Raw genomic sequence first — 10,115 nt, forward strand, 5'->3', positions numbered from 1 at the left:
TATCGAGCATGGAGCGATTATTGAGAGAAAGCCGAGCATAAAATTTTTGAATAATAATTTCTCTCGAGACCTCATGATTGGGGCTTGAATATAACATTGACTTAAGCCTCCCCCAAGCTTGAGCAATGCTTTCTCCTTCGCGAGGACAAAAACTATATATATAATTACGATCATGATGAACAAGATGCATAGGATAAACTTCTGATAAAATTCCAATTTCAATCGGTTGTAGTTCCATGATCCCATATCATCACATAGCCTAAACCATGCCAATGTCTTTCCCTTCAAAGATAAAGGGAAGACCTTCTTCTTGATAACATCTTCGGGCATACCTGCAAGCTTAAATAATCCACAAACTTCATCCACATAGATTAGGTGCAAATCGGGATGTAATGTTCCATCACCTGTAAAAAGATTAGCTAGCAGTTTCTCTATCATACCCGAAGCAATTTCAAAGTAAACATTTTCAGTAGGTTCAGTAGGTTGAGGAGCAACTCTTTGCTCTACTGGTCGGGGTGAAGATACCCCGAACAAGCCCCTCAAAGGATCACTTTCCATAGTAACAAGTGACAGTGAATTTCAGCACACTATATAAATTTTTCCTTACCAAATTCCACTTACCAAAGGCGCTTCACTCCCCGGAAACGGCGCCAGGAAAGAGTCTTGATGACCCACAAGTTAGGCGATCTATCATAGTCCTTTCGGTAAGTAAGAGTGTCGAACCCAACGAGGAGCAGAAGGAAATGACAAGCAGTTTTCAGTAAGGTATTCTCTGCAAGCACTGATATTATCGGTAACAGATAGTTTTGTGATAAGGTAATTTGTAATGGGTAACAAGTAATGAAAGTAAACAAGGTGCAGCAAGGTGGCCCAATCCTTTTTGTAGCAAAGGACAAGCCTAGACAAACTCTTATATAGAGAAAAACGCTCCCGAGGACACATGGGAATTATCGTCAAGCTAGTTTTCATCACGCTCATATGATTCCCGTTCGTTACTTTGATAATTGATATGTGGGTGGACCGGTGTTTGGGTACTGCCCTTCCTTGGACAAGCATCCCACTTATGATTAACCCCTATTGCAAGCATCCGCAAGTACAAAAGAAGTATTAAGGTAAACCTAACCATAGCATGAAACATATGCATGGATCCAAATCAGCTCCTTACGAAGCAACGCATAAACTAGGGTTTAAGCTTCTGTCACTCTAGCAACCCATCATCAACTTATTACTTCCCAATGCCTTCCTCTAGGCCCAAACAATGGTGAAGTGTCATGTAGTCGACGTTCACATAACACCACTAGAGGAAAGACAACATACGTCTCATCAAAATATCGAACGAATACCAAATTCACATGACTACTTATAGCAAGACTTCTCCCATGTCCTCATGAACAAACGTAACTACTCACAAATCATATTCATGTTCATAATCAAAGAGGTATTAATATGTATGAAGGATCTAAACATATGATCTTCCACCAAATAAACCAACTAGCATCAACTACAAGGAGTAATCAACACTACTAGCAACCCACAGGTACCAATCTGAGGCTTTGGGACAAAGATTGGATACAAGAGATGAACTAGGGTTTTAGAGGAGATGGTGCTGGTGAAGATGTTGATGGAGATTAACCCCCTCCCGCTGAGAGAATCGATGGTGATGATTTTTCCCTCCCGGAGGGATGTTTCCCCGGCAGAACAGCTCCGCCGGAGCCCTAGATTGGTTCCGCCAAGGTTCCGCCTCGTGGCGGCGATGTTTCATCCCGAAAGCTTCCTTCTGATTTTTTCTAGGGTGAAAGACTTCATATAGCAGAAGATCGGCACCGGAGGCCTGCCAGGGGGCCCACGAGGCAGGGGGCGCGCCCAGGGGGGTAGGGCGCGCCCCCACCCTCGTGGATGGTAGGTGGCCCCCCTCTGGTTGATTCTTTCGCCAGTACTTTTTATTAATTCCAAAAACTGCCTCCGTGAAGTTTCAGGACTTTTGGAGTTGTGCAGAATAGGTCTCTAATATTTGCTCCTTTTCCATCCCAGAATTCCAGCTGCCGGCATTCTCCCTCTTCATGTAAACCTTGTAAAATAAGAGAGAATAGGCATAAGTATTGTGACATAATGTGTAATTACAGCCCATAATGCAATAAATATCGATATAAAAGCATGATGCAAAATGGACGTATCATCACCGTCGCCGCACAGTTCCGGCCCGTGATCGCGTCGTCTTCCTCAGTCGTGTCCTCTTCCTCCTCGTGTCCCCGAGCGCCGCTCGTCTCTATGAGCGTCTGCCACTCGTCCTCTTCCCCCTTGTTATCTTCCCGGGCCTCCCCGTGACCTCTACGGTCGGCAGAGCCTCGGCCGGACGCGCACGGCTACACCAGAGCTCAGCCTCCTCGCCCCGCCTATAAATGGCCCTCCCCGAGCCACTCCGAGCACACCATCGCCCTCACCACACTCCACTACCCCTCCCTAGCTACTTACCCGATCCTCGGAGCTCCTCCCCGCCACTATTGGCCGCCGGAGCGTCACGGCTAAATTCCGGCAAGCCCCTCCTCTTTTCTCCACTCTATCATCACAAGAGCTCTCTCCACACCTCCACTAACCTCCCTAGTACCTCATCTCCTCCTCGCGGCAGCCATGCCATGTTCCTCACCAGCGACCGAAGCCACCTCCCGCCGTAGCCGGTGTTCCTTCCATCTCCGAGCGGCTCGGCGACCAAGTTGTGCACCAAGGGGTCCGTCTCGTCCTCCCGATCACTCTGGTAGGTCGGACGCCACAAGTGGTGACCGGAGTTGCCGAGAATCACCGCCGGGGCCGGCGGCCTCGCCTCTATCTCTCTCGATCGCGGGTAAGAAGAAGGAGGAGCGGGAGGAGAGAGAGAGGAGTGGGACCCGCCCGTCTGTGACCCGAGCGCATGGCCCCGCCTCTGCCAGCATGGCAAGTGGAGGCGCCTTTTTGTCGAGTTTGTTTTCTAGTGGAGTAAGCGTATTCTGCCTCTGCTATTAGCCAAAGTGCATTTCCCCAGTTCTGAAAGCATATTTCTCTAAAATACATTTCCTGTTTTATTCTCCGGGGGCCTGTTTGTAGAGTTATTTTTATAGATTGGTCCCTGAACTTCGTCGGGCTATATCTTTTCATCCGTAACTCCAAATGAGGTGAATCCAAAGCCTACTTCTTCGTCTCGTCGAGCCCGATCTCTTCATATTATTTTCACTATGTGTTCACATTTTGAAAATGGCCATATTGCCCTTGCCCCTAATCAGCCCCCTCCGAGAGGGAATCTTTTCCGGCGAATCTTTCTGCGGCTTCACCGCACCTCTTCCCAAAGCCTCTTTCATTCCAAGGAAAGCCACAACCACCATTTGCTGATAGCCATGCAGTAGCATTGGTTTTCAACTTGAATCTTAAATAACTGTCTGTTTATTTTGCTACTTCTATCGTTGTTTCAGTTATGCTATGGATCTGTGTTTACTTACATGATATGTTCATATGCACCTGGTTATCATGTTCTACTTTTTTTGAAAGAAAGACTGTAAGGGAACCCCCTACACACTACACCACGGTAGAGTTTATGTGACACACTTCTGTTGGCAAAGGTCCACTAGTCTCCACGAAAAAACTGTTGGGGTAGCTATGAAGTTTTGTCCTCACACCATGTGTCGGCGTAGATACATTATTGGGAACATGGTATGTGTCAGCAATCACTAAACAACAACTTAGCTGTCGGCAACTCACTAACAACATGTTATGTGTCGGCAAATGTGTGGGCCCTAACAATTTATCTGTCGGCATATGTATGTACTTAGTGATATCCAATATGTCGGCATATGTAGGGTGTATGGACACAAAATAAGTGTCGGCGTTTGTGCACATGTGTCAAGCGACTAAAGCTTGGATTTTTTTTTGATTGAGAATCCTGAAGCTTTGGAAAGTTAGCGCGCAATTTAGGCGCGAGACGGGAAAATTTTGGCCGGCCCGTGCAAAATATTCCCCAAATCGGACCAAGTCCATAACCTGACCCATGCCAGCCGCTGCCCTCGCACTCCATCCCCTCGTCCTCGCCCTCGCACCCTATCCCCTCGTCCTCGCGCTCAATCCACGGCCCTGCCGCCGTCGTCGCCGTATTCGCACCTGCACCCACGGTCCTGTTGCCGGCCGCCGTCCTCGTGCTCCGCCCGAGATCCAGCCGCCATCCTTGAGCCTCGCCCGAGATCCAGCCGCCGTCCTCTCCGCCTATGATCCAGCCGCCGTGTTCGCGCTCAGGGATCCACCCCCATCCCCGACCTCTAGCCCCCAACCTCGTCCGTCATCTCCATCGCGCTCCCCCAGAGCTCTCCATCCATGCTCCCCGCCCCTGCTGCCGCCGGTAGTCGGTAGAGATCCATCCACGAGATCTTCATCCCATTGCGCCCCTCACGAAGGCAGCCGTCCGTTGCTGCAGATCTCCGCACAACACTCGTTTTTCCAATAGGTAAGCATCGGCTCCTCCTGAGATAAACTTTTATGTACTGCTGTGTGCTTGTACATTGCTGAACTTTGAACCATATGTCATTGCTGAACTCTGAAAATTACGGTAACACTTTCTTATCTTCTGCTAAGATTTGTTGATTTTACAGTTCTTATTCATATTTCTCAGCATCTCAATTTGGATACAAAGATTGGTGCTACAAAACATAGCGAGCCATCTGACATCCATGCTCATAGCTGATTTTCATTTATATATTCTTCGTACTATTATGAACTCTTTATCTCCTTTAAATTAGAAAATAATTATTCGTTTAACATGTGATATGGGTTAAAATTCATATGTTGTTAGCATTGTGTGACTTCCTAATTTCTAGGTGGTTCAGTTTTGTTATTTAAAGCCACGACCCATTGTGTGACTTCCAGTATTTTGGGTGAATTGGCGTGGTCAAATGGAGGCTCCTGGAGGTTCATAACCTCTATTTTTTATAGGAAGCACTTTTGATTGTCAATACGTATTTCTAAATTATATAGTCCTAACGATCGAGTTGGCTTCAACTTCGCTGTAGAACTGAATGTTATTTGTGCTGTAACATCATTAGTTTCTGATGCTTCATGGTTTAATTTTGGGTCGACGGGCTTCGTGCTGCAGGAGCGGGTGTACATGATGGTGAGCTTGCAGACAGTGAGTACGCGGTACTACCTGGCAACAAGGCTGAGGAGGTGGGCGAGCGGAGGCGCCGAGGTGGACCCTGAGTCTACTCAGTGTTTAAGGACACACATTCCAATTTTATTCTGCATCACTATTGAACTGCATCGTCATCTACACTAGATATTTATGGATAACAGTGTCTTTGTTTGATATAATTTTTTATGTGAGCACGGTGTTGTTTTCCTTTTGCATGAATATGGCATTAGCATTCAAACCTTAGGCTCAACATATACTCTCATCTTCCTCTGCATCCACATACCTTCAACTACTTGAAGTTGCATACTGTTTCCAGAGGGGAGAATTGCAAGTTCCGATCACATTCAAACATTAGGGGCACCTTCTCATAGTGCCTCACACCGCATTGTTTGGACATGTGAATTCCAACCGTAGAGTCAACCACCTCGGTGCAGTGGCTAGATAGTTTCAGGATCCAGACTTTCAATACTTTTATGAGATGTTCGTGTTCACGCTGGTTGCTCGCATAATATTTGTTCTTTTGACAAGTTCATGTAGTATACTAACCAAGTACATAACTTGCAGACCTTTGGCCTTTACTTTATGATTTGATTTGGGAAGCCGAGTTATCTATATTGAACACATTTTTTTGAAGGATGGTTGATACATGTCTACACATTTTGTCAGAGCAATTTGCGGTGAAAGAAGCAGCCTCAAACTGATAAGAAGGCAACATTTATTTCTATGAAGTAACGGTTATTGTTGTAGATCAAGGATGATAAGAAGGCAACTAATGTACCAGGAGGTACAGGTACTACAACATACTACATACATTAAGTTTATTGTTTCTCTCTTAGAAATATACATAGATCATTGAGCCTTGACTAGAGCGCCAGATTTATGCCTGAACTTATAGCATTACTAGATACTCCCTCCATCCGAAAAAGCTTGTCCCAAACTTGTCTTTCAAATGAATGTATCTAGCACTAACTTGGTGCTATATACATCCATTTGAGGGACAAGCTTTTTCGGGCGGTGGGAGTAACATTTCGTATCTCGTTGATAAAACTGAACTCCACATACTGTAGTTTATAATTAAAAATATGAAAATGACACAAAATGATCTGAAGCGCACATACATTGCTTGGGAGTTAACATACACATATCAGTTTGGTGTTATCCCTTTGGTGGTCACAATCTGAAGATAACATGGCATAAACTGAACTTCACATACTACAATTTATTTGGTCAGAAGTTGTACATTTTTGTTCTACTTCATCAGATAACATACAAACACAATTATTTGTACAATTATTTTCAAACTTTGAAGATCACATCAGCTAACTTCCTATTAGAACAAATACAACTTCACATTGGCTGATCCTACTACAGTTTCATGCATGTAAGATGTTGAATAAAATTTGTAGATTTGCCTGCCATGGTGAAATGCTTATTCTATGTATATCTAGATATGTCTGCATGATGATTCCTTTCAGCATTTTATAAATATTTGACCGCATGTATGATAGAACTATTTTATGTGTGTTATGGACATATGTCATAAACACTCGATTCTTATGCTTCTCTTGGCTGCCAATCTCCCTATGAGAGCTTCAAAGCACTTGAGCTGACTGCACTTTCTTCCAAATTCTTGTAGAGTATTTTTAGGTAATCAGCAACCTAATACGCATGGATGTGATGACTTTGAAGTGTTATGGAGCATTTGGATGTCTGCGGTATTTTGGACCAGCCAACTCAATTGTAATCATGAATCGTGTTACAGACCATTTGCTGCTTAAGTGTTATGTAGTAGAGATCTTGTGCTCATGGATGTGACTCAAGTGTTTTGGACCATTTAGTGTTTGAACTATATATTTTAGACCAGCAAATAGGGGCCTTTTATGTGACTTGTGTTTTCTGGATGGTTGCCAAGATGGCCAAACTTTGCTTTGTGAAGATTGACTTGTGTTTGAACCTGTGCACAATATATATATATGTGTATTTTTGTTACCATATTATCAATGATTGTGTAATATGTGTTCATCTTGATCCCGTTTTGTGCATCATCATTGAAAATTGCATATAACATTTGAATTAGAGCAGTATCCAATTGTTGTTTTGGCTGTGCACCATCTTACCAACAATTTATATGTCGGTAAAAACATTCCAACGCGGAAAGTGTTGCCAAAAGTATGCCCATAACTAGACAAACCATGTGTCGGCAATGCTAAACACCTATTTAGACAAACTAAGTGTCGGCATAGGTAGGGTGTGCGTTGACTTACCATGTGTCGGAATAGGTAGGGTGTATGTTGACTTACCATGTGTCGGCAAAGGTAGGGTGTGCGGTGACTTACCATGTGTCGGCATAGGTAGGGTGTATGCTGACAGAAAAAGTGTCGGCAAGTGAACTTCTGTCGGCAATACCTTTCCCCACAGCAAGTCCTCCAACTGTTTTCTCTTTTGTCAGCATATGTGTTAGCTACAATTTATCTGTCGGCAAAGGTACCCTATGCCAACAGATTGATGTGTCACCAAAACTTGATCGTGGTGTAGTGACAGTATAATTGGTGCAACAAACCCAAATTGCAAGTACCATGACTTCAACCTGGGTGGGTGGGAAGGCATCAGCCCCTTCCCACCACTAGGCTATGCCTTAGTCTGCTATCATGTTCTACTTGCTAGTATTACTTTCATATTGCCATGCTTGGTCGTAATACATTTTGGTGTTGGTCATGTACTTCGGAGCATGACTATCGTGTGCTACCGAGTACAGTGATTTTGCATGTTCCTTTTGCATCTAGCTGGTTATATGCTTCTTGGTAGTATTTTTGATATGTTCTTGCTTAGTATTTATTGTTGATGCTAGTGGTCATGTTATGCTATTAGTAGTGTTATGCTTGTGATATTCATGCTCGTCAGTATGCCATGCTCATTCGGATATATGATTCATTATGGTTATGCTCGATGATTATGTTGCACCTCTATGCTTATGTTGATATCATGCTCATGCATTGTAGTTGCATCATGTTATTTTACTATGACTCATCTTATTGCATTCAAGTTTAACCAGACTTAAATGAACTTGAACAACTCTTGGCTGAGTCATGGTGCCACCATATCGAGTTGACCAGTGCAGCCACATTTGCCTTTTATGGGAAGGGCCTAACTGGGTCTATTGTCATGCCTCTCGCCGGTGCCTCCAACGAGGCAAGGTTATGCGCGGGCGCTACCCTGATCAGGTAGGATGGCATAAGCCTTGTGTGCCGATTGTTGTTGTAAGGATCCTTGTCCCCATTTGGGACCGTTGTTTGTTTTTCCACGATGGTGGCCGTTGATCCTTTGGTAGGCACGAGGCCACCCATGACTTAGCCCAGCGGGGAGTTTGTCAGAGTGGTCGGGAGAGTGTCATGGCAGTAGATCGGTTTGTCGGAACGCGGTTGGTCCACTCGAATGGGAGTGCGAGGCCATGGGTTCCGTGGTGTGGGTACAGTGCGCTAACCTCTGCAGAGTGTGTATTAAATCTATCGATAGCCACGCCCACGGATAAGGGGCCAGTTCGTAGTTGGTCACTCTATGGGTCAACAGTAATAATAATAATGTGCTTAATAACAACCCTGGTTCAATGATGAGAAAGAGGTTGATTGTGATCACGAGATGATCACCGTGGTATCGAGCATACCGAGTTGTTGGATATTCTTGGTGTTATGCGAGAATCACGGGTAAAGGTCAAGCTCCTTGTGGTCATGTAATGATTACTATGGTATTGTAATACCAAGCTTGATTGGATCCTGAGATGATCGTGCTATGTCCGTGAGGGTAAGCTTATGAATGTGATGGTTCCGAGGTAACCCGAGCAAAGTAAGTTGATGCATGATAGCGTCTTCATGTTGCATGCTAGTATCATCATGTTCATATGTTCATGCCATGCTCGTATTGTTCTAGCTGTATCATGTTGTATATGCCAGGTTGTTCAGATAGTATCATGTTAATCCTTGTTAACCTGTAAATGCCATGTTGTTGTTTGTATTGATTGCTCTTGGTTGCTGTGAGCTTGCAAGTACATTCAATGTACTGACCTGGTGTGTCATGCCAGTTTGCAGGTCATGCCGGATTTGATTGCTTGTTTGCCGTGGATTCCTTGCTTGCGAGCTAGGATAAGTGTTCCAGTCAGAGTCCCTGCGGAGTGGAGTTCATCATCGTTGTCGTTGTTCCGCTGCAAGAGTTATTCCGCTGCATCGTGTTGTTCGGCTGCTTGCATGGAACAACCATGGCAGGCGTAGTGTCGCCGTGCCGATGTAATCCCCCTTGTACCCACATAGCTTGTAATAAAGAGCTTATTTGTTCTATGCTAAGAAGTGTCGTATTCCAGAAGACTTCTCCTCGATCTCTGGGCTGGAATACAGGGCGTTCCAGTTTCTCTGAGCCGGGGTGCCACAGGCTTGGTATCAGAGCACGTCTGTCTATAGGACGCCCTAGCCCGTGCGAACGTTAAAATGCGGTAGTCTAGAGCCCAGTTAGTTTGTTGCACTTGATTGCTGCATTTGTTTGTCGCATAGCATGCATATAGACTTATTATCTTGCCACTAATGGTTAATATGGTGACTGTAGGTGGCATCGACTTCGATCCACTACCCGCACCCTCCTTCTTAGCATACCTGCTCCTCGGTGTTCGGCGCCACCTCTGTCCCAGCAGAGTGATGCCCTGGTACCGAGTGTTCTAGACACCATTTGCAGGAGTTACGCTCAGATACCGCGTCGATATCTTTCTGCCATCCACCCATATTGTTTCGGTGATAGACATGTATCTATCCCGAATCGTGCTATCCATCTCGTCGCTTTGGCAACCCTTACTGATCTTTGTTATCAGAAAAGGGCAATGTCAGCAAGCCTTGGTTTTCCTCCGCTATCCTACCCTGTCATCCCATTCTTTGGACGTGTGTGATTCCCTTTCGTCCGCTTGATGATGATGTGGTCGTGACCTCCGTGTTCC

The 10,115-nt window shown here is 44.9% G+C and overlaps 1 long non-coding RNA gene across 1 annotated transcript; it reads left to right on the top strand.

Annotated features, from left to right (window-relative positions):
• The first annotated feature begins 4,047 nt into the window (after window positions 1–4,047).
• LOC123169748 (uncharacterized) lies at window positions 4,048–7,099 on the top strand. Its single transcript, XR_006484932.1, has 4 exons — window positions 4,048–4,462; window positions 5,108–5,178; window positions 5,708–5,933; window positions 6,780–7,099. It is a non-coding gene; the product is annotated as an uncharacterized lncRNA (long non-coding RNA).
• Window positions 7,100–10,115: the final 3,016 nt, after the last annotated feature.

Source organism: Triticum aestivum, chromosome 7D, assembly GCF_018294505.1.
Source record: "Triticum aestivum cultivar Chinese Spring chromosome 7D, IWGSC CS RefSeq v2.1, whole genome shotgun sequence".
In the NCBI taxonomy this organism is placed as follows: domain Eukaryota; kingdom Viridiplantae; phylum Streptophyta; class Magnoliopsida; order Poales; family Poaceae; genus Triticum; species Triticum aestivum.